Source organism: Neovison vison, chromosome 4 (assembly GCF_020171115.1).
Source record: "Neovison vison isolate M4711 chromosome 4, ASM_NN_V1, whole genome shotgun sequence".
Taxonomy (NCBI): Eukaryota; Metazoa; Chordata; class Mammalia; order Carnivora; family Mustelidae; genus Neogale; species Neogale vison.
In genome coordinates, this window is record NC_058094.1 from 5,965,534 (window position 1) to 5,991,590 (window position 26,057).

Consider the following 26,057-nt stretch of genomic DNA (forward strand, 5'->3'; position numbering starts at 1 on the left):
TGGAAAACATTTTTAAATGTGTGAAGAGCTACTGCCTGCAGCCATAGGACAGCTTCCGTGTGCTCCCAGAAGTCATTTGATTCTGAACAAGATTCATTTTCTGTGAGTCTTTCAGGATGAGTTAGGACCAAAGAATATTTCCTAATAAGTGAACTAGACGACAAGATCACTTAGCGTGGCATACAAGTCTGTAGAAGGGCTCAACTTTGCTCATTTCCTTGACTACATCTGGGATCACAGGCAGCCCCACATACAATACTGTGGTTACCCCGGCTTCTCTCAGCTTATCCAAGGGTCCACACTCCTGGAATTTTGCACTTATCTTTGGAAAGATAAAATTAACCTTACTTCATTCTCCTACTTCTGACTAATTCTGATTCATCCTTCAGATCTCAGTAGACACAGGATGCATGGATTTAAAATAGCCATCCCAGCTAAATTAAGTCTTTCTTACATATTTTTTTCATAATCCATTATAGTTCCCCATAGCTTTTGTGAAGTGTGCAGTTATATAGTTGTGCGCATTGTAAAGACAGTGAAGGTGGAGACATGTCTGTTTGCTTACCCTCATCTCCACAACCTAGCTCAGGGCTTGGAACATGTTGATAATCAAGAAATGTATATCACATGTGATACGTACATGTATGTATATGTGTAGCAATAGAAACTTTTATATATATGACATAAAAGGAAAAGAGTACAAGTATGTTTTATTTCACATTTAAAATCAAATATGAAATTTTGGAGAATACCTCATAGAGATAGTGGTTGGCTTTTGGGAAAAAATCAACAGAAAGCACTACAATTAGACTCTCTGGCGATTGTTCATTATCAAGCCAAATTTGTCTCTTGAGGCCCCCCCATTGATACAACTTCAACCTGAGGGCTGTAGATGTTATTTATTTGCATTATTTTCTACATCAGGAAGATGGTACAAAGGGCAATGAGAGACTTGCTTAGATGAGTGGAAGAAATTCTATACAGAGAGAACAGCCAAGGATCAAAGATAGGAAAGTTTGTAGTGAAGGCAGAAAATGTGAGAGATGGAGTATAGATATTGAAGTGACAGATTGAGTGATTGATGAGAGCAATTGAGGACTGGATTAAACATGATAATCCCCATAGATAATCTTGTGGAAGAACACTGGTTGACACTGAAACACATTTTCCATATATATGCCTTAAAAGGGGCTCTGAATTCCACTTCCAGAAAGGAGGTCCAAAAATGGTTGAAGTGGCTCTATCTTTGTGGTGTGTTTAGAGCTACAGGTTATGTCTGAAGTTCAAGCATATATCTAAAAATGTATCATCAGTATATAGTATTTCCTGTATATGATTTGCCTAACTTCAAATAGAAGTCATCTTCTGACCTCCTGAGGTGAGCAGGTTGACATTCTCATGAGGATTGTCTATTTTTTTTTTAATTACATGTTCCTTTCATCTCCTCATTGCATTTATCCAGATCCCATATGGAAAAGGCACTCATCTGAGAGAAGTGCAATGAGTAATGTGGAGATTCGTGCGAAGGTGTTTAAAGGTAGGACATGTCTATATAAATTTTGTTAGTATGGAGTTTGGATTTGTACAATTTACACTTGTTTCTTTTCTCTTTTGATTTTTTTTAAGATCTTTATTTATTTGTCAGAGAGAGACAGTGAGAGAGGGAACACCAGCAGGGGGACTGGGAGAGGGAGAAGCAGGCTCCCCGAAGAGCAGGGAGCCTGGGATCATGACCTGAGAAGAAGGCAGACACGTAAGGATTGAGCCACAAAGGCCCCTCTCTTTTCTCTTTTGAATACAGAATTTACTTAGCCCTTTACAAAAGGATTATAGTCCCTGGAAATGTATAATTTTATTGAAGTAGTAGATCTTTGGCCAATGCCAATAATAGTAACTCACATTTATTAAGTAACAATATTATGAATAATTACTTTAATTGGTGAACCTATTAAATCACAACCACCCAACCCTGAGCCGACACTTCCCTGTTTACTCTGCTGAATGAGAGCAAAGCTCAAGGTCAAATGACCAGTGTCCAGCTGAGGTGGGGTCCACATCTGAATCTGTCTGACTCTACAGCCCATGCTCTAGCCTCTGTGTCTCAGTTTCCCAGATGTCATTTTGTCCAGACCTATACTTTTTCGCATGGGGAAGGGGATGGCTAGGGAAGGAGTGAATGACAAATATCAATGTCTTCATAGTGGCAGAACTAGAATTAGTGCCAGGTTCCTGGGTTCTGTTATCTTTCAACTACTCTTTTCAATTTACTTCAGATCACAAAAAATCAGAATTTCAGGGTGTCTTGAAAACTAAAAGTCACTCTTAATTTAACAAACACTTAACTCATGCTAATTATGTGCCAGTCCTCTGAACCCCTTGTATGGATTAACTCATGTAATCTCCACAACAACCATCTAGGTAGGGACTATTACCCATTCCATTTCACAGGGGAAGATCTGAGGCACGGATTGGCCAAACTGACTGTGTAAGAGCACATAACTAGTGAGTAACAGGGTCAGGACTGAACCCAGACTGTCGGGTTCTAGTCTTTGCACCCTCGACCGCTTAGATAGGCTGCTTCTCTTCCAGCTACAGCTAACAGGTGACAGGGCTCCCATTTTCACACCAAAGTGTGAGGAGGAACGAGAGTCTGTCCAAATGTTTCTTTCCTACAGATTTGCCATCTCTGAAATAATTCCCTCAGAGTAACTCAAATTCTGAAGGAGAACAATTTTTCAGCCAGGAAGACAAAAATGAAAAGTGCTGCAGAAGAAGAAAACAAAACAAAACAAAACAAAACAAAAAAAACACTATTTCTGCTATATTCTGGCATTGGTGACCTTCAGCAATTGACTTGGGAAAGCTCAGTTTCCACAGAAGCAAAGTCCCTGCTCTACTACAACCCAGTATTTATTTGGATGAACAGATGAAAACCATTTTATGTGCCTATGTATGTAAAATGCTTTAAATTAAAATTACAAATGTGAAAGAAAAGGGTGTTATTTTTGTTTAATAATTATAGTAATGAAGCAGAATCAAGACCAATGTCAGTTTTAGGCACTGCATACCTCTCTCAAAATAAAGCAAAGTTATACCAGTATATTCAATTAAGTATTCATTAAATACATTTCTATTTTATGCTCATCCTTTCTTCAATGGATATTTTCTGAAGACTGAAAGCGTAAGATGTTCACTTTTCAGGACCATTGTATGGTCATTTAACTCAGTGGGAACTCCAATGCTGATGGTTCAGGAAGAGAGGCCTTGAGGAGGTGGGGACTCTTACGTCAAAGGGAAAGCCTTGTTTATTTTAACATTGTCCTTATGTGCTGAGTACAATCTAGAACCCTTGGTAGAGACTTGGTGGGCGCTTCTTGAACCAAACGGAAAATTTCATCCAAAACATGCGGTTTTCCTCCGTGTGTTTACTGTAAGACCATTTGACTAGCATTGAAGAGGAAACTGGACATTTATTTTATTTTATTTTATTTTTTGGACATTTATTTTAATACTGTGTCCCAATTCCTAGATATAAACTTGTGTTGATTACTACTTGAATTAAATCTCAATGCGCATGTCTCCTGCTGTCCATACTGTTGGGACTACTGGATAGGACTTGAATTAGATATGAAGGATGCCGTTTGTACTTTACCAAGTCACTAGAGATGTAAAGAGCAGTTGTCTGGAGTGATATGGGAAGACTTCTTATCATGCCTATCATGTATCTTACATTATTGGTATCTTTATTAAGTCAATTCCACCATGTTTTATAAGTTGCTGGAGTGGGGGGGGGGTAATAGCTACACTTAAAATACTGATGGTTTTAACTGCCCAGATTTTACACCTTCTTCTTCATCCCTTTAGACTTATTTTTTCCCAGCACTTTTGATATTTCATTGAAGTTTTACTAGTTTGCTTTGTCATAGAATAACTTTTGATTATAGTAATACTTTGAGGAAATCATGTAGATTATTTGGCCTGACTTCTCCATATTAAAAATATGGAAAATGTGGTCATTTAGAATTTCCCAAATCATGTAGCTGAATGGTGGTGAAACGGAAAGCGAAGTTCACATTTCCTGGTTCCCCGTTCAGAGAGCATTTTACTACAAGTAACCTTATTTAGGATGAAATGTCCACGTTTTCATATACTGTAGAAATATCCCAAGCCTCTGCAAGAGTTTATTGCAGAAATTAGCTTTCCCAACACACTCACACACACACACACACACACACACACACACACACACACTCACACAGAACTTTATACAACTCTAGTTCCGGAAGACATCTGTAAGCGAACATGTCAAGAACTGTACAAAGTAAATTAATTTTATCTCATTTCATCTGGACAAAAAACAGTTTTTTTATTGACTTTATATATGACAATACAATTTTCTGATTCTATGGCCGATTGAGATAAAATCTCTTTCCTGTATCACAGTTGGTAATGATAGATGCAGGTTTCACCGTGAGGTTTGTGTCTCTGTGTCACGGTATCTTCTCAGCACTGACCCTCCTTTCTATGATTTCTCATATATCAGTGTGTTCTAGGGAAATACTAATTCCTGACTTATGTTCCTTTTTCATATGAGCAAATACTAAAGAAATTGGAGCTATAGGAGTTGGCTTAGGGAGGGAAAATTCAGAAAGTCAACATTATTTTTTTCTCAATATCTGTATTAAATGGTTATAGAAGATAGATCCAGGACCATAGTGTCTATTTTCAGGGAGATGAATTCTGTCTCACATTACAAAAGGATTTCTGTCAAAGCATCAAGGCGTTGGGATTGGCTGCTAAGACATGCATTTCCTATTATCTTAGGCATTATGCCTTCATTCTGTGACTTATTTTTCCCATTTGTTTCCTTTCTCCTCTCCTATTTTTCTCTCTTCCACAACATCTCTGTAATACCTCATGTGTGCTGAGCACGATGATTGTCATCAAGAATAAAGGCAAGAATAAGTCCACCCTTTTTAAGAATTCTCATTCTGTTGGTGGATGCAGAATCACAGATAATTATAACATAGTGTGGAAAAATGTAAAGATAAAGACAGAAAAATTCAAGGACACACAGAGGGTGAGACCTAAATCACACAAAGAGATGGTAGAAAGCATTTTGTAGAATAAATAAAGCTAAGACGAAATGAATAAAGACTATTAAGGCAAAGGAGAAGAGGCAACACAGAATGTGGACAGTCTAAGCAGAAGAAATGGACTGTGTTCAAGTAGCCACACAAGACAAAGGGTGGTTTGAGCCCCAGTGGGAACGAAGGTATTGTCAAGGGGATTAACATAAAATATGATGTGAGACTAAAATAATTATTTCTGTATTTTTTATACACTTTATCTTATCTTATTTTTGATAGAGAGAGAGAGAGTGAGCAGGGAGTGAGAGAGAGAATCTCTCTCTGGTTCCACACCCAGTACGGAGCACAGAGCAGGGCTCAATCTCACAATCCTGAGATCACAACCTGATACGAAATCAGGAGTCAGATGCATAACTGACTGAGCCATCCAGGTGCCCCAATTATTTCTGTATTTACCAATGAACTTCTTTGCCTTTGATTTTATGTTTCTTGCTAGTGGCCATGAGCTTCTCTTCAGGACTTCTTCAACTAAGTAAATTACCCTTAGTTGGTAAGAAGGATAAGAATTTTCCCAGAAGATATAAAGGGAGCCAGAGGTAAAGGGGGAAAAACATCCTTTTTCAAAATGAAAACATTGATGAAAAGCACTGGGTGTTACACACAACTAATGAATGGTTGAACACTACCTCAAAAATTAATGATGTACTCTATGTTGGCTAAATGAACATAAAAATTTAAAAAATGAAAACATTAAAATGGATATATAACATTTTTGAAATTATTGATCTTTTATGCCAGCACGATCACATGGATGATAAGCTATCCATATCATCGGAGTACCAGGAATCACCTTTCAAAATAGCTCCACAAACTGCAAACGGGTCAGCGATACTCCACCATTACTGGTACAAATGTCGGAGGCAGTAGGCCTTCTGAAACTGACCTCATGTCCATTGCTTGTCTTTTCTGAATTTTCTTTTCCTTACGGGCAGAACGAGAATGGAATTACCTAACTCTTCGGATCAGAAGAAAATTCATCCAGATTTTGTTTTACCTACTGCCCCTCAGTGAATAATGATTGATTCCCCCCAATATTTTATATGTATCCCCAAGGAGGGCATAATGGGATTTTGAAATATTAGAGGTTGAAATTTCCTTAAAGAGCATCTCCTGGCTCTTAATGCATTTTTTCATCTGCTCCTTTTTTATGTATTCCTGTTAACAAACATAATTGGTTTCCCACTACGAGCTGGGTGCACGTGTGCCTGAAGATCAAACACACCCTTTACGCAGAGGAAGCCACAGTGATGTGGAAGGCAGAGACACAGAAACAGACAAATATTATTTGGTCCAGGGGGTTCTGTAAGAGAACGAGGCATTGTATAGTAAGGAATGAGTGATTTCCTGAGCGAGCAGGTCAACTACCAGGATGAATGTCACCTTATAGACAGCGGAGGACGGCCAGCACCTCCATCAATGAGGACTCCAATGCAGGAGGAAGCTTAGTGGTGAGAATGTTGAGGTGTTGGGAATGGAAGCCAAGAGTAGAAGCTGTGGAGTAGCCGTTTCTTCCCTTCCTCCTGGAGGCGCGCTACTCTCTGCTGTTTGCCCAAATACCTGGATTTGCCCAAATACCCCCATTTGGGTCCTGGGTTTGCTTTAAAGTCAAGTAGCAGTGCCACTGCAGAAAACTGAAGGATTCTGGATGAATGGCCAGGATTCCTGGGTTCTTGTCCTTGGTTAGCTGGGAAGTCACTCCTCCTAGCTCTTTTTACAAAGTAGGATTTTTTTTAAATAAATAATTTGATGTTCATGCACTACTGTTTCTTAATTTCCACTCAAACAAAAAAATGAATGAACAAACTAAAGGAGGTCTGATGTTTGTTATTCTAGTTCACGTTAATATATACATTACCAGGTACAACATACATTGATAATATCATTTCTGTTGCTGGGGAATTTAATTACCAATGTACCCCTAAGGCAGCATGAATTCTAAAGGGAAGGTATCTGTGAAAGGCAACTGTGTGCCAAATGATATGATAAATGTGTTATATCCATCTCTCATTTCATTTTCATAATAAATCTCTGTGGTGCGTATTAAAATCTTCATTTTATAGATGTAGACAATAAATACCAGAGGTATTTGAAATTTTCCCAAGGTTAAAAGAATTAGTAAAGAATGGAAAGGAGGTTTAAACCCTTAGTTGAGTGACTCCAAAAGTCTTTTCTTTTCTTTCTTTCTTTTTTTTTTTTTTTTACCCTAAAAGACCCATCAAACTGAACCTGTCATAGTGGGTTGACTGGTTTCAAAATGAACACCATGGCCAGAATCCCAGCAAGATCCCTTCACTTAAAGGTGTCTCTTTAAACTTAAAAAGCTCACCTGAAAAAAAAAAAAAAAAAACACTAACATATGTTCTCTGAGACCCCTCGATTTCTCATAAAATATCAGGTGTCAGGAGGAGTTGAGCATGAGAGGAAGTCATCACCATGAGCTGTCTGAAGAGCTGTAGCTCTCACTTAGCCACCACTCAGGATAATGACGTTATGTGCCAGTCAAAGTTATAGCCAAGTGCTTAGCGGCTTTTCCTAAGTAGATTCTTACATGGGAAAAAAGAAAGAACAAAAGAGAATTAGCCAAGCAGAGGGCATTCTAATTAGTGTTCCATGTCTCTCAACATTCATGTTAATCACTTTCTCTAACTGGCTCACAGCACCTCAAAGACGACAATCTCCCCCTGTGTAGCAGTCACCTTCTACACACCTGGGTTTGGGAGATATTTTGGTGTTCTCCAATTATTTTCCTGTTAGTACTCAGGGATAGCAACATTAATCATTTTGAATATATCAGATGAGGTCAGGCGCTGTGTGCATACAGCGTAAAGAACACGTCGCATGATGTCTCCCTTCCAGGATCCCTGGTGTGAATGAAGAGCTCACCATTCAACCTCTCCCCCCGTAGATGAAAACATTGATGTCCTAAGTGGACATCTGGTTCAACAAGATCTCACAGTGACTAAGGATACTTGATCTTCATGCCGTCTGAGTGCTGGCGTGTAGACGTACGCTTAGTTAGTCCCAATGCTACCTCTTCCAGATGGATCAATACTATCTTATTTCAAATGAGACAAGAACTCTTCCATTATAGTCCTTCTCAACCTGTGCTATCATTTCTTACTCCTTCTCTGCCTCCAGGGTACTTGTCTGAATGTATATGTATATACATGGGGCCTTCATCCACAGTGCCCCGGGGCCCTGTGCTTGAACAGTTTCCATACAATGTGATAATAGGACTATAGATGTAGTAAGAAGAGAAATGGGGTTAACACTCTAGAGACCCAGAGAAATATCCATAGAACAAAATAAAGTTTGAACTGAGTCTTGAGTAAGGCTTGGTGAGGAAAAACACAAATGTCATCTCCAGCAGAACTTCTCATGTCAAGGTAGAAGATTTGAAAGAGCTGGTTTGATTTGGAAGACCAGAACCCTAGACACACATCAAGAAGTTGTATTTAAAGGTCCATATCATGGTGCCTGAATTAAAAAAAAAAAAAAAAAAAAAAGTTTATGAGAAAGGATGAAGTGAGAAAGAGGAAGGTACAATAGAATATGAGAGCAAAATGAGGGTACTACATGAAAAAAAATCAATTTTCTCAGAATTTCCTGGGGGAAGGGAGTGCACCAGAGTGGGTCAGTGAGTTAAATGTCTGAGTCTTGCTGTCAGCTCAGCTCTCAATCTCAGGGTCATGACTATAAGCCCTGCATTGGGCTCCACACTGGACATAGAGCCTCCTTAAAATAAAACAAAAAGCATTTCCTGGGGAACTCTCACGTTTTTATTAGGATTTATGCAAATGTTGATCTTTGCCTGGTTTCATAAAAGATTTTTATAAAGAATTTCAGTAGATGAGGGGGACAAAAACCTTCAACCTCTTATCTCAAAATGAAATCCATGTGCCTTCGTGGGGCATTCAAAGTTGAGTGGCTGGTGCTTTCTCTTCTAGACTCAGCTCTCACGCTTGTTCTTCCCACGTCCGTTCCCCACGCCCCTCTGCTGCAGCCTAACTGCACTGGAGGTCTCTACTAGATAACCATCATCTCTCAGACGGCTGTATTCTTGCACTTACTGCTGCCTAACATGATCTTATCCAAACCCCTTTTCTTTACTCAATTAAAATTCACCAATAGTTAGTCCAGGTGCTACTTCCTCGAGATGGATTAAGAATATCTTATTTATAATGACACAAGAACTCTTCCATTACAGTCCTTCTCAACGAGCGCTATCATTTCTTACTCCTCCTCTGTCTCCATATCAACGATCAAGTCATTCTTTAAGATCACTGACATCCTAGGTTTTGGCACCATTTCACCTGATGTATGCTCAGTGAAATTCTGCTGGAAATCAGGAAGAAAAATAAATGAATGCTAAACGAATGATGCCCTGAAAGACAGGTCCACATCTTGAAAAGACCTGATTGTATAAAATTATGAACTGGATCCCAGAAACATATTAGAAATCAAAGTGCTAAAACAAGCAACAAGAAAACATTGACTTCACATGAAATTTGTCAATTATATATCTTTTTCCCATGTCATTTAACAGTGAATGATACCTGAATGCCAGTCTCTTTAGTTAAGAGAGTCTTAAGAAAAGGATCATATTTTCTTCTTCACGGCATTCCTCAGAGTTACACACAATAGTTTCTCAGTAGATGGGAGTGGGTAGGGAGAGGGACATGTCATTTTCTAAGTAATCAGGTATCTTGCTATTATTTTTTGAATCATGTTTTTGAATTATGGATATTATATATCCAATATTTTTCACTCTTTATATCATCAGATCATCATAAGTCTTCAGGCTGAAGATGAGTCAGTTAAGTTTCAGGGAGAATAAGACTCTTTTCTAAAGTAGACTACACATGGTCGAATATGCTTTCTCCTTCCATCAAAAAGTTGAATCTATTTTCCCACTTCTTGAAAATGGGTTGAGTCTGTGACTTGCTTTATCTAACAGAAAGCAGCAGAGGGATGTTACATTACCTACAACCTTTGTGCCAACTCCAATTGCTCGATGTGCATGCGTGAGTATACCTGGGATTCTCCAGTTCTAGTGTGAGCTCCTAGATGTTTGCAGTCTCGTGAGTGACTCCAGACAAGGTCAGGAGGTGAACTGCCCAACTGAGTTCAGCCCTAATGGCTAATCCCAATAAATATGACAAATAGATTGTTGTTTTAAGCTACCACATCTTGAAGGTGGCTCTTTATGTCATGGGAGACAGTAACAGCTAGTATTTGGCAGAAATAATATAGCTCTCCACTACCATAAGCTTCCTTACCAAATTAAGTCTCCTTGAATGTGTATTTTATGTATTTTTCTACTTATATTACAGTTTGCTTAAGGGAGTTTTGATATTACAAATAAAGGTTCCTCGATGACATGAACAGTATTTAGCTTATGCATTGGTGCATCACTAAAATCAACTACCGTGTTTGGTCCTTATTACACAGTTTTTTTTTTTTTTTTTTTTTGAATTAAGAGTTGAAGGAATTCTATCTATAAAATTACGAAGCCCTTGAAAGAGTTTGATACGAAGCAGAAAAGATACGATTTTGGAAATGTATTGAGGCAGCTATGTAAAGGATGGTTTAAATTGGAGAAGAGGGATCAGGGACAGGTTTAAGTCTAGAGTAAATATGCCTTCAGTAATAACACCAGTACTGGGTCTCAGCATTTCTGAGGATATATAACACTGAGGTTGTACAATGTGCCTCAGAGAATTAGAGTTTGATTCTTTCTAATCCTAGGATCAATTACCTGTAGCAGTCACAGAAAAATCAAATTCTTATCAAAACTGGAAAAAAAAAAAAAACCCTTCAGATTCACAATGTAATGCATGTCTTCTTTCCCCAGGACATACCGAAGAGCAACTCACTCCTGAAGGTATTTGTATCCACACAAGACCCAACATCAGGACCTCCCTGGTTACTGATGAGAGGGGTACCCCAGTGAAAGTTCTCAGTGCTATGCTATTTCACATTGGGCTCCAAGTATCTAGGACATAGCTGATTAGCAACTGATAAATTTACAGGCTAGTTAGATTTTTTCACATGTGCATTGAAGGAGTTCCTTCCAGAAGCATGCATTGGCCAAGGGAAAAACACTTTCACAGTTGTTTAACTCCATGTTCCCAGAAATCTCATCAAAGAATGTGTATTCTGCCCCAGAGTTACATCTGGATTGGTCTTCACACGATAAATTCTCTACGGAACCTTTTCTCCAGCGTGGAATTCCCTTCTTTCTTGTCGGCTCATGAATGGGACTTCTCATTGTCAAAGTTTAGGCAAAAATCATCACCCCTTCGAAGAGCTCTTCTCATCCAGTCAATCTGAAGTAGATTCCTCAGCTTGGTCTGATCATTTTAAAGTTACCTCATATTACTGTCCACATGGTAGAGAACATAAACTTACCTTGATCTTTTATTTTTTGATTTGCTCATTTTCTTCTACAATGCCACTGGAATCATACCAGAGTAGAAGCCATCTTCCTCACATTTACCACTGTATCTTTAGTGATAAGGGTGGTGGTTATCACACTGAGAACATTCAATAAATATTTGATGGATGAATGGACAAGTGAGAAAACTGAGGATTAGGGAGAAAAGTCGATTCACACAGTCAACGAGTGACCCAAACGGGCTTTCTGAGGCCGACTCACACAGTCAAGGAGTGACCCAAACGGGGCTTTCTGAGGCCGATTCACACAGTCAACGAGTGACACAAATGGGGCTTTCCGAGGCAGAGTCCCACGTGCATGAGGACTAGCCTTTACGAAACCACGCAATCGGTAGATTGTGCGATTAGGGTTGGCAGATCATTTTATACAATATATGATATGTAATTGTGAAAACATCAATACACAAGTATACATACACAAACATATTATACATACATGTAAATATATATGATATATATGCATTTACAAGTGATGCCTAGGTCTAGTCTTTTTTTTCTTTTTAATTTTTATTTATTTATTTATTTTGTACCATTTGACCACCTTCACCGTTTCCCCCACCCTCCACCCCACACCTCAGGCAGTCACCAATCTGCTTTCTGTATCTATGGGTATGTTTGTTTGTTGTTTCTATTCCACATATAAGTGAGAAAATGCAATATTTGTCTTTCTCTGAATGACTTATCTTACTTAGCATAATGCCTTCAAGGCTTATCCATGTTGTCACAAATGGCAGGATTTCCTTCTTTATAGCTGAATGCTAATTCATTACGTGTGTGTGTGTGTGTGTGCATATACATATACCACCTTTCCTTTATCCTTCCATCCATCAGAAGACATATAGGTTATTTCCATTCCTTGGTTGTTGTAAATAATGCTTCAATGGTTGCAGGGGTGTGTATGTCTCTTCAAGACAGTGCTTTAGTTTCCTTCAGATAATACACCTAGAAGGGGATTGCCAGATCTTATGGTGGTTCTACTTTCCCTATTACTGTCCATAGAGGCTGAACCAATTTATATTCCCATTGACAGTATTACAAGGTTTCCCTTTTCTCCACATGCTGGCCAACATGTGTTGTCTTTTGTCCTCTTGATGACAGCATTCCAGCTGGCACCAGGTCATACCTTAGTATGGTCCTGATTTGCATTTCCCTGAAGACTAGTTATGCTGAGCACCTTCTCATTTACTTATCGGCTATCCATATGTCTCCTTTAGAAAAACATCTATTCATGGGGCTCCTGGGTGGCACAGTTGGTTAAACATATGATTCTTGGTGTTGGCTCAGATCATGATTTCAGGGTCCTGGGATCAGGCCCCACATCAGGCCCCACACTCAGCACAGAGTCTGCTTGTCCCTCTCCCCCACCATTGTTCCTCCTCCTGTTTGTGTTCTTTTAACTGAGCAAATAAAATCTTTTAAAAAATGCCATTCATTTCCTCTGTGCAGATTTTAATCAGATTGTTTTAAACATATTGCCTTTTTGTTATTGAGCTATATGTGACCTTCATATATTTGGATATATGTATTTATATACTACTCATATGTATGTATATATAATTTTACATATTGATATAAAATATATATTCATACACATATATGTAAATATATATGTTTATGTTTACAAAAAATGTCTACATCAAGTCTTAACCCCGTGAGGATCAGTTCTCAGGCTTAGTTCCGCACTTCAAATACTCATTTTCCTGACGCTCTTTGGTTTTGTGATTTTAAGCAAAGGACCAGGAAAGCTACCTCTGAATTATGAAGTTTAAGAATGGTGAAAAACGGGTATCTTAAAATAAAGTGAGAGTGGCTAATGTGCGACCCAGGCTCTCTGTCTCCGGCATTGCCTCTGACTTGCCTGTTTCTCATCTTCCACCTCCTGTCACCCCGTCTGTGAGTGTTGCATTTTGTGGTTTGTGGTTTTTTTTTTTTTAAATATCTCTGTGATAGATGAAAGTCTATGCACTGAAGAATGCTGTCAGATTCCAGCTATTTTTCACCAAACCCTGGCTCTCATCTCTGCCTAGTTGCTGGCTCTGAGTCATGTCTCTGCTTCTGACAAGATGTCAGTGCTATTTGTCACCAGTGAAAATTTATTCCATGTTATATTGTCACTTGCTGGCCATGGGTCAGTAGCCCTGGAGACGCAGCAGTCTTGAATGATTCTTTTTTTAAGATTTTATTTATTTATTTGTCAGAGAGAGAGAGAGAGCACATGCAAGCAGGCAGAGGCAGACAGAGAAGCAGGCTTCTCGCCCAGCAAGAATCCCGATGCAGGACTTGATCCCAGGACCCTGGCAGCAAGGCAGCAGCTTAACCGACTGAGCCACCCAGGCATCCCAAGAGCCTTGAATGATTCTTTCACATGTTTGCCTCCGGACAGCCCTCTCAGCTTGGCTCCACCCACCAGGTGAAAGTAGAATCTCTGTTACATGTAAATGTTCCGCATATCACAACTGATGACATGACTCAATTCGCCGATGTTCTTTTCAAGAAATCCTATCTACCTCTTCCCCAGTACTGTTTGTAACCCCAGAAGACCTAAAGGGTATGTCATTCAATTAAATTCTCATGACAGAGAATTTTCAGTTTAAGAATTCTCAGCTCCAGAAGACGTATGTTGCTTCAAGGATTCGGTAAATGAGTGGGAAATATGCAATAAGAGTCAGTCCAACAAGAGATTTCTGTGAGAGACTGAAGTTGACCTTCTAGGAAAAAATCTCACTCCCAAAGAATGAGAGGACTTACCCCAAAGACAATGAATGAGAAAAAGTGATTTTGAGTCTGCCAGTTGTGAGCTTCCTTAAGTCCCAGCCTGGCTACAACGACGGACACCAAAAACCTGAGATGAGCAGTCGATGAAAACAAAAGGGGAGGAAACGTTCTTGTTGACAGTGACGCATACCATGGTGTTCACAAGCAAAATATTATGATGTTTATGATTTGCTTTTAAAATACTCAGGGGCTGGATAGGGAGGAGATGAATAAAGCAAGATTGGCGAAATGTTGATGATGGTGGGTTGGTGGGATGGGGTATGAGAATTACTTGTTGGTTTCTCTGTTTTGTGTTTAGGTCTTTAGTGTACTAAACAGTGTAGTCTAAGTTTAAGAACCAGGTAGGCGCACGAGGTAAATTCAGGAAAGGCAAAGGGATTGAGGTAGGGCTTCTCCAAGAGATAGAAACCTTTATCCAGAAGTGGAACAAAGCTAGAGACACCACAAAACAAGCAGAAAGAGCAATGCTTAAGGGGAAGCGAGAAGGAATTCTGGTTGGGCTCCTTACTTTGATCTTCTTTCTGCCCCCTCAACTTAAGGAGACTGCTTATGGTTTCTGGCACTAGTATCATTTTACGGAGGTGTTTCCCTAGTTATTTTTCTGACCCAATACATCAGCAGCTCCTGTTGTGTCCATATTGTTTATCAAGGTCCTCGGCGCATCGTAGATAATCAATGAATACTTGTTGAATTTGTCAACTACTACCAACTAAGCTCCATCCGCCCACAGAATAGGGCTTAGGGGGCTTAAGGGTAAGAAGGCATAAAAGGAAGACTAGAGGTGCTTCCTGTCCCTGATGGGGTTATTGGCAAGAAGGTTCGAAGGGGCATCCAAGAGGTTTTTAAGAAGGCCAGTGCAACTTTGCAGGGCACCGTGTATGGTCCAGAGGGCTGCGGACACATTCATTCACTCATTCATTCATTCATTTATAGGACAAATATTCATAAAATCTCTACTGTGTATTGGACACTGTCCTAAATTTGGGATTAGTCCTGGATAATAAAATAGAGACCATGTTTGTGCACTCAGTTTCACAGGGATAATATGTAGACAGTAAGGAGAGAGCTAAGAATCCATTTCTGTTCGTTAGAACCACCTGTGACCTGGGCTCTACAATTCACCATCTTTAAGTTCCAGTTTCCTGGAACTCCTGAAAATACCCTCCACAAAGTGGCTCTTACTAACTTATTTCAAGGATTTATTGTGTGCCCTCCCTGAACTCTGGCAATAATAATCAGGCACAGCACCCTGTTGTCCTGTACTATTCCTTTCATACCTCATTCCAGCCCTTACCTGCCTTTGTGTTCCCATGAATCTCCAGAGCAGGATCCACACCTTAGTCATGTTTGCATACTTCTTTGCAGTGGATAGAACACATGAGCTATAATACGTCCTTTCAAAGAGCTATAGAGAACACAGCATCTTAAGAATCCTAATGCTTGCTTCAGAGCAACTGAGAAATAATGCCGAAAGACGTTAGTAGCAGCTGTTGTAGAACGCCGATTAAACCAGCAGAGCGAAAAGAACAAATTATGATGACCTGTGGCCCCACACTGGTGCAAAACTGCGAAAGACAAACAAAGTCTCTTTTCACATTTGATTTCAAAATAGCCACCCCAAATGCAAGTCATTATGTCTCTATTAAACCCAGCAGTGCAACTCATTCTTTCAGGAATTGTGCATGAGCTGAGTTAATTTGAACCAGAATATATGGACACCAACACCAGCGCTGAACACTGAAATCGAGCAAACCCCACATCACATCCTTACCTTCCTCACATTATCTTCCTTTTCTCTGTGACTCGTCACACGCTTCTTCCTCCTCTCCAACACATATTGATCTAATTACCAATTGCAATAGAATTGTTAACACCATTAATCTGTTCTCGGTTCTACCTAAATTTAGTAAATCCTTGTAAGCATATAATGAACATTCATTTAAATCCTAAAGGGGAAAAAATCTTCAAGATGAATTCATGAAGAATATCACAAGATGAAAAGACATACAGTAGACCTTTTTTCTTCCCCCCTGGTTGACTGACTCTTGAGCACAGGTTGGAACCGTGCAGGTTCATTTATAAGTAGATTTTTTTTTTTTAATACATAAAGCCCTGTAAATGTATTTTCTCTATGAATTTTTTAGCAACATTTTCTTTTCTCTAGTACACTTGATGGCAAGAATATAATATATAATACATATAATATGCAAAATATGCATTAATGTGTCTGTTTTTGGTAAGGTTTCAGTCAACAGTAGTTAAGTTTTGGGGAAGGCAAAAATTATATGTGGGTTTTCAGCCGTGTAGGGCTCAATACCCCTAACCCCTTCTGGTCAACTGATGTGAGGTCTTGTCTAGCTCAGTAGCTAATGTCTACTAGTTAATCTCTTTGGATTTCAGTGTTCCAGCCTCAGATGAGGTCAAAATCACCCACACTGCCCTTTCATGGGGATTTAGGTTAAGCACAGAAAGTGCACTTAAGAATTTGGTCCACTAGACATTGGGGAGGGTATGTGCTTTTGGGTAAATTGGAAGGGGAGATGAACCATGAGAGACTATGGACTCTGAAAAACAATCTGAGGGGTTTGAAGTGGCGGGGGGGTGGGAGGTTGGGGTACCAGGTGGTGGGTATTATAGAGGGCACAGCTTGCATGGAGCACTGGGTGTGGTGAAAAAATAATGAATACTGTTTTTCTGAAATAAATAAATTGGAAAAAGAAAAAAAAAAAAAAGAATTTGGTCCACTAGAAACCATCATCCAAAGAGGACATGAAAGAGGCAGCTCCAGATCTGTAGCTGAATGATAAGCTATTGTTTCAACAGTTTTAAACACAGAAAATAAAGTTGCCTGGGTGTTTAACTCTCCTAGGTATGTAAAACAAATTTTATAATTTCTTTTTTTAAGATTTTATTTATTTTTGAGGGAGAGTGAGCATGAGCAGGAGGAGGGACAGAGGGAGGAGCAGACTCCCTTATGAGCCCGGACCCCACCCCATGCAGGATTCAATCCCAGGCCCCTGGGATCATGATATGAGCAGAAGACAGATGCTTAATTGACTGAGCCACCCAGGAACTGAACAAATTTTGTACTTAAGGCTACTCTCCTCCAAGTTATTTTCCTTATAAAACTGGAATAGTATTTAAAATTGTATGTCTTCAAAAACATTGCTAGAGGAAAACATTATTCTAGTGAACATTATCCCACTATCTTTCTTTTTCTTTTCCATCTTTTTCTCCCTTCCTCTCCATCTTTTCCTCCCTTCCTTCCCTCCTCTCTTTCTTTCTCTCTCTTTCTTTCTTTCCCTCTAGAGCACTAGCAAGAGGCAGGGCAGAGGGCTAGGGAGAGAGAAGCCCAAGCAGGCTCCCCCCGACCCCGCAGCATAGAGCCTGATGCAGGATTCCGTCCCATGACCCTGAGATCATGGCCTGAGCCCAAACTGGGTGGGATGCTTAACCAACTGAGCCACCCAGGCGCCCCCTCTCCTCTTTCTTTATTTCCTTCTTTATTCTCCTCTTCTTCCTTCTTCCCTTCCCCCTCCCCCCTTCCAAGTATGTGGATATTTAATTTCAGTGAAATGTTCTCCACCTTTGTAATGTAAATGAATGTACTTTCTTCACAATACTGACATGAGGATTAAAGTACTCAAAAACTTGCAGCACAATGCTTGACATACAATATTTCCTTAATATGTCTTCATTTTCATGCTGCTACCTCTTGGAATATCTTCCCTTTCTTCTTCTCATTCCCTTCCTCCTTTCCTTCCTCTCCCCATATAATCTCCTCTCTCTCATTTTCGTAATTTGTCTCTGTTTCCTGAAAAGGACCTACTCAAGTATTGTCCACCAGCCAAATATTACTCAGTCACAAATGTGTAGTCTGCACCAAGGATTTAGTGAACATACTAATACATATTTTACTGTTCGATATCATTCCTTTTTTAATTGTTATATTACCTAGTTATTACATATTAACCATATATACAAGCAATGCTTATGAAAATGTGTAAAGTGTAAAGAATGACACAGAGATTCTGAGTATTCCAGACTTCCAAAATAGAGGAAAGAAAGTATTATACTGAACTCTGGAGCTCGACTTGGCCCTACCCAATCACCTCGGCTCTCATGGGCTGGTGTTTCACTGTTACCTTCTATTTTCCTTGGAATATTTGCAAATGTGCAAAGCTTTTTCTTTAGTTGTTCGTGCTGTAGAATTCAATATGAAGGACGATAAACATGTTTTCTTCTACAGCTTACTATTCTCCCTCAGCGTCCTGTCTGAGAACGGCCACGATGCTGCCTGCCGTGCACTCCCTCTTGCTTACTCCTGCGTGGTGCTCCGCAGTGTGACTCTCCCCATTTATTTCCTCCAGCGTCAACTCTTCTCACACTTGTGGGTTTGTTGTTTTGCTCTAGGCTCTAAGTATTTGTATGTGCATGTACTTAAGTATATTTCCTGGGAGCACTGGGGCGAGAATATCTTTACATTTTTCAGCAGTGGAATTGCTGGGCACAGAATGTGCACCTTCTATGCTGGTAGATAACACAGACTTCCTTTGCAAAGTTTTTAAACCAATTTTCATTCCTATCAGCACTATAGTTTTGTTTTTTTTTTTTTTTCCTCTGCATCCTAATAGTCCCTCGCAACTATGGATTCTTGCCCATCAGAGGGGTGGGAAATTATGTCTCATTGTAGTTAAAAGATTACTAATGAGGTTGATCCTTTTACCTGCCCCCCCACATGCTTACTGCCAGTTCTTTTTCTTTTTTTTTTGTTTAGAAAGTCTGCTTATTTTTTTTGTCCATTTTGAAAGTTAGGGGGTTTGTCCTTGTGTATTTGAATTTTAGTAATTCTTTATGTATCCTGGATATTGACACTTTCCCATGGTATCTGTAACAAGTATCCCGTCATAGTCTCTGTTTTGTCTCATTTTACTTCACTCAAATACCATATCAACCTTCAGGCTTCTCGATATTTTAGAACCTGTTAGATCGGAACGCTCCCTCACAGGTGATGAGGTGTGAGCCCCTGACTTGCTGTGCTAAGGCTAGGTGGTGACCTAGCCCAAGCTGATGCAGATTCCCTTCCTACCGCACTGTCGTGGCCCTCTGCCTAACTGCAGGCTATACAAACTTGATCTAACAACTAACTGCTAAGAAAAATCAGGAGTAAAACAAATGGGAAGAATAAAAAAGTGTAAAAGAAGGGTGGAGAGTAAGGCTTTGGGAGGTGCTGGTGTTTCCGTCTTAAGTGGGGAATCCAATCCAAGGGACGTGGCCCCTGGGAGGGCTGCAAGGATGAGCGGTCACACCCTGCAGGGAGGGACACTGCTCAGTGAGCAGCACCTGCCTTGGGCGTGGGGTGAAAGCAGTGACATATGTATCTGGAATTTTCTAATCTTAATAAAGGGAAATGTGCACTAGAAAAATATATAAAATATATAAAGGGTTTGAATGGACTATTTAGCATGGTAGAAAGCAATGCATACTATGGTAAAATATTAAGCAGGCAAAGGTGATAAGCAGGAGGAAAAGGGTGTTTGTAAATAAGAAGGTGTGTGTATGTGGCAAACAGATGGTTTAGATTTATAGAAATTTCAAAATCAGCTGGTGTGGTTAAATTTTCCATGTCATTTTAGTACTCTGAAAAAGATGACTCTCTTTACTTTGTTTATGAAGGAAATTCATTGTTTAAGCTATTTAATGCAAATTTCCCCTTATGGGCATAGGGACAGAATAGTACTGTGGAGATTATTATGTGCCACTTTACCTACCTATTGTCTCATTTAATCATTCTATAAATTCAAAAATAGTTGAATTCCTGCTTTGCACTGAATTCTGGAGGTTAGTTATATCAGTATAAAGAGCAAATTTGCTATTCTTAGTTCCACAATAATCAAATAAGATTGGGCTCAGTATCATCTCTTTACAAATCAGAAAAGAACAAGCTCAGAAGTATTTAAGTACTTTTCCCAAACTCACATATATACTAAATTAAGGGCTTATAATTCATATTCTTGGCAGTTGGTATCCAAAACCCATTCTTATGCTATCCTACACTGTATTTGTGAAATCTTAATATTTGGTGTTATAAAGGCATGCATATCTGTATCCCGATCAAACAAAAGTTGGAACTAAAACATGGATTTAAAAAACCCAAGAGTCTGGGACGCTTGGGAAACATGTGTGAGTTCTTTGAATGTTGACTCCCACCAACTAGCACTTGAAGGATAGTTTCTGAGTCTGGTATGAAAGGTACAATGTGTCAAAAGAAAAAAAAATCTCATTCCTTGTGGTTCTAACAGACCTAAGAAGGTGTTGTTCTGAGAAACAGATGGGTGGTAACATCAACAACAGAACAATAATTTAATAGGAATATCTGTTACATTTTGTGACCAGCATCATCTACATAGAAGCCCTTACTTACAAGCCCCAAATTCTTCCGTGAGGAGCAAACACAAGCTTTATTATCTTTTGTAGCTTTGGCATAGGATGAATAAAAATGACCTACAACAGGTTCCAGCAAACTAGATTAAGTTTTATTGAGAACAAGGGATTTTCTCCGAAGAGGAACTATGTATTTCCTGGTATATCCCACGTGATTGACTGTGGCTTTGAAAACTTTTTAGGTAATTTTCTTGTCCCTTTGTGGCTTAGTGACTATGTGGTCTTGCTTTGTCATTTAAAGGTCAACGTATTCAGCATGTATCCAGTTTGTGTTCAATTACTTCAGCTCCATAAATACGCCTTTGTTCATTTGTGCATGAGCCATCTTTCTCTTAGGAAGGACTTTCAGGTCTAAAACAATAAACGTATTGGCTGCTACATAAAAACTTAGAGTGACATTGGCATGCACAGGTAGACAGCGACTTCCCCTGTACTGCTACTATTGCCATATGGGAGCTCCACACGTCCCGTAACGACTGGGACTCCCCCACTCCCATCCTCAGCAGGACGTAGAACTACAGCCTTTAAGAAACGGATGAGAAACATATAGGAGAACATCATTTGTGTCTCTGTTCAAGGATGATGGAAGATGAGATAACATGACGGAGAACGACCTTGACTGGAAGTAGAAAATATGAGGGAAACAAAGGAAGACACCCAAGGGGAGAATAGAGGATCCGGTATTTAAGCTCAGACAATCCTAGGTTCAAATCCTTACTCTACCATTAATAACTGTGACCTTGGGAAAGGTACCTAATGACTAATCATCTGGGTGAGTCCATTAGCAAAATAGGGGAATTACTGTATTTATAATTCTTGGGATGATAATTCTGATAAAGAGTGGATCAGAGAAACGGAGCAAAGTGAGAGTACTTAGGAAAAGTTAGCTCCGTGTCTCTTTTGCAAGGGGCATGGCTGGCTCAGAGCTTTGGAGAGAAGAGCAGAGAAAAGCAGATAGAGATATTCTACCCTGAGGGTGAGTGTGATCTGAATGTCAGAATAAGCCTCATGTATGTGGCATGTGTGCATTTGTGTGTGTGCAAGGGTGTGTCTGTGAAAAGTTGTATGTGCTAAAAAGAGGTGAAGATAAAAGACCACAGGAAATTACAAAAAGGAGGGAGTTAGAAGCTAAAAGAGAAACTTAACTTGGTTCAGAGTTACTACATTTCAATTTTGAGAGCCATCCTAGGTTCTCCCGTCTTGTTCACCTCTGTTTCTCCATGTCTAATCAGTCCATGATTTCTATTTTTTGAAAGATTTTATCTATATATTTGACAGACAGAGATCACAAGTAGGCAGAGAGGCAAGCAGGGGTGGGGGGTACAGGCTCCCCGCTGAGCAGAGAGCCCAATTCAGGGCTCGATCCCAGGACCCTGAGATCATGACCTGAGCCAAAGGTAGAGGCGTAACACACCAAGCCACCCAGGCGCCCCCATTCAGTTTTCTTTAAACGAAAGAGTATCAGTTCGATTTTGTTTGAATTGACAAAAAAACAAGGAGTTAAGCAGAAACTGACAGATGGCTGATTTTCAGGTAAATGTTTATTCAAAGCAAGGTATAACTATAAAGTTAGGGGGAAATTATGAAAACCATTAAAAGACACATACTTTTTTTTTAAATTTTATGTATTTATTGGACAGAGAAAAAGATCACAAGTAAGCAGAGAGGCAGGCAGACAGAGGAGGAAGCAGGCTCCCTGCTGAGCAGAGAGCCTGATAGTGGGCTGGCTCCCAGGATCCTGAGATCATGACCTGAGCTGAAGGCAGAGGCTTTAACCCACTAAGCCACCCAGGTGCCCCAGTCCATGATTTCTGCTGAGCATAACTAAGCAGTGTCCTGCTCTCTGCTCCTACCTGTCTTTGCCCCTCATCCTCCTGCCCCCACACTGAGGTTCTGCAATGTTTCCACCTGGTCTGCTTGCCTGAAACCTAACATCGACTCCTTCAGTCCATTCTGCATATATGGCAAGGGATCTGACATTACTCCCTAAATACATATGTGCATACATACATGCACACACACACATGCAATCTATTAAAGAGGACCTAGGAGATAAAAGAACAGAGAATGTTTTAAAGGCTTACAAATATATCCTGTGCAAGTAAGATGTTATATACAATTGAATTAGGAATCACAGTGAGTTATATGACCTGGTTGCAGTAACTGCATTAAGCAACCATATTATTTCAATAATAAAATAAACCCATTGAAACAGATTGTTTTCTGGGATAATTATTTAACCAATTTAAAAGTGGCAGTAGGATGAATGTTCCAATCTTTGCATTTTATTATCTCTTCACCAGATGCAGCCAGAAAAATACTGCCTTTGGCAATTGCACTTCTTTACATTTATAGAAAAGTCCCACTTCTTTTCCCAAAGTTAAATTTTAACATACATGTCCATATTTCATCCCTATACAAAGATCTCATTCAGAAGGGCTCTTATCAAAATTCCTCCTTCAAGCTGGCCTTTCTGGGTCTCTAAATTAGATCCAGTCGCCTCCTAGACACCCCAGAGCTGACTGTGCACAGCCGTTCATGGCTTCCATTGAAGCCGTGCCACTTGTAGACTATGTCTGGGACGAATGTGGCAGTGGCCGCATCTGTCTTGCTCCCTGCTGGGTCTGCTGCAACAAGCCCAGCACACAGCTCACATCAGTGCTCAGGGAGTATCTGCAGGTAGATAAGGAAGTGTGTAGACCAGGGTGTTGCTCTGATCTGCAATTTGAAGCTCAAGACAGTGTGCCCAGTTGAGGTATTAATGAATCCGATTCCTTCTGTCAATAACAAGTACTAGCTTTAAACCCATCCAATATGGATGCAGGATAAGCCTGAGTTTGCTGCACTCTGCCCAGAGCTCGGTTTCTCCTCAATTCCAGATGCTGATGAAGAGGATATACTCTGATCCACACCTGTTGTGTCCAAAACCCATCTCTGCCATTCACTAGCTGCATGATATCAGGAGAGTCCCTTAATGTTTCTGCTTCTCGGTTTTATTTGTCAAGTGTGGATGGTTAAAGTGCTTACTTGTAAGGTCTTTGAGAGGAACATATGAGATATCACGATCAAAATACTATAACAGAAGTATTAACTAAGTCCTTGGTGCTGACTGCATTATTACTTACATTTTTATTGTTACAATTAAATGAGGCATTATACTTACACTAGAAACTATGTATTAAAATGAGAGTACCAGAAGAACAGCATAGCACCTGGTACAGAGTAAACGAACTGTAGTAGACGATTATTTTTGGTAGAAGCAACCATAATACCATTTAACCATATTATTTACTAGACCACAGTTGATCACCAGTAGGAGAGGAAAAATTTATATAAATATTAATAGTTGACATGGACTATATACTTACCACTTTACATGTATTAAATGCCCAGGTAGAAAGAACTGAGAAGCAGGTAACATGATGGAAACTGTCACCCCACTACTGTGATCTGCACCCCACCTGTGTCACTAGATCACCATGAAGCTTTGGATGAATCCTTCTGTGCCTATCTTTGGATAGATAGTAACAGAGCCTACTTCAAGGCTTTTTTTGTGGGGAATAAATGAGGTGTGTGTGGAGAAGAAGAAGAAGGAAGAGGAGGAGGAGGAGGAGAAAGAAGGAGGAGGAGGAAGAGGAGAAGAAGAAGAAGAGGACAAGAAAGAGGAGAGAGGGGGAGGGAAAGGAGGGGAAGAATGCAGAGGTGGAGAGAAGGAAGGGAGAGGAAGGGGGAAAAGGGGAGGAAGAGGGAGGAAGAGGAAGAGGAAGGGGAATAAGAAGAGGAAGGAGGAGGAGGAAGGGAAGCAGGAGGAGAAGAAAACTTGCATTTAGTAAGCCTTCAATACATGCTACATAGTATTTTTATTTTATTCTTATAACAACCTTAAATATTATATATGAATGTTATCTGCATAATAGAGCCATAGAAAATAAAATATAGAGGGTAAATTACTTTCCCAAGTTTGTACAGCAGTTCAATATCAAGATTGGTCTTCAATTCAAGTCTGTCTGATTCTAGAGCCTGTGCTCGATACATGATAGAGCCCCCCACCCCCAGAGAGACAGGTGCTGTTTCAGGTATGTTGGTGTTGAGTTATGCCTGCCACTCTGGTTGGCCACTGTCCACTCCATATGATAGTGATGATGCCCTGCTTACCCCAGCGTGTCTAGGGTAGAGCCTGTAGTTCCAATGCTCTTATTATATGGGCTTTTCAGGTTAGATCTCCTACAGGCAATATCTTCGTTCATCTTTCCAGATAATTATGAAATGACATTTTGTTGGATAATGGGTAGTAATTTCTTTTTTTTTTTTTTTAAATCCTGATGATGTAGCCCTAATTTCTACTGGTTATATATCTAGTGTGGCCTTCATTAGTGTCGCCCTCTTTTCCTCCCACCCTATCCCCTGTGCAAGGGGATCATTCATGTATTTCTTATTCATTCATCCAACTGTGTGTTACTACATAGCAGACCTTCTTGTATACGCTGGAGATACAAAGACATAAATAAGATATAGTCTTGGTCCCTTGCAGTGACACCAAATAGTCTGGCTTAGTTTTATTTATTCTTTCTTTCTTTTTTGTCCTTTCTTTCTTTCTCTTTCTTTCTTTCTTTCATTCATTTTTTTAAAAGATTATTTATTTATTTGAGAGAGAAAGCATGAGCAGGGGAGAGGGGCAAAGGGAGAGAGAGAAGCAGACTCCTTGCTGAGCAGGGAGCCCAACATGGGGCTCGATCCCAGGACCTTGAGATCCTGACCTGAGCTGAAGGCAGCTGCTTAAGCAAATGAGCCACCCAGGTTTCCCAGTCTGGCTTAGTTTTAACATGTGACATTTCTAGCCCTTGCTTACCTAACTAACGATCATCCCTATTTCCAGCGTTGCAAGGGACACTGTTCTCCACTACCAAAATTCTTGGGATCTCCCTTACAGTGAGCCTCTGTCTTTCTTGGCATTATGCACTTACTGACGTTCTCACTTCCAAATCTTGGAGCCAGTCCATATGACTGTCTTTCTTCCTTGGTTCCAGGTTCTATTCTGTTTGCCGCTGGGACAGAAAGTTGCTACTGTTCCACAAATCTATTGCTTAAAACATGGATTCATTCCTTTTGTAGGCTCCAGAAGCCTCACATAGCCTAGATAGGCCTGCCAAGCTAGCTAGCAATATATTTTATCCTGGTGAATAATTTTCTACACTGGATCCTATCTTCCACAGAAATGTTTGCGTGTCTGTA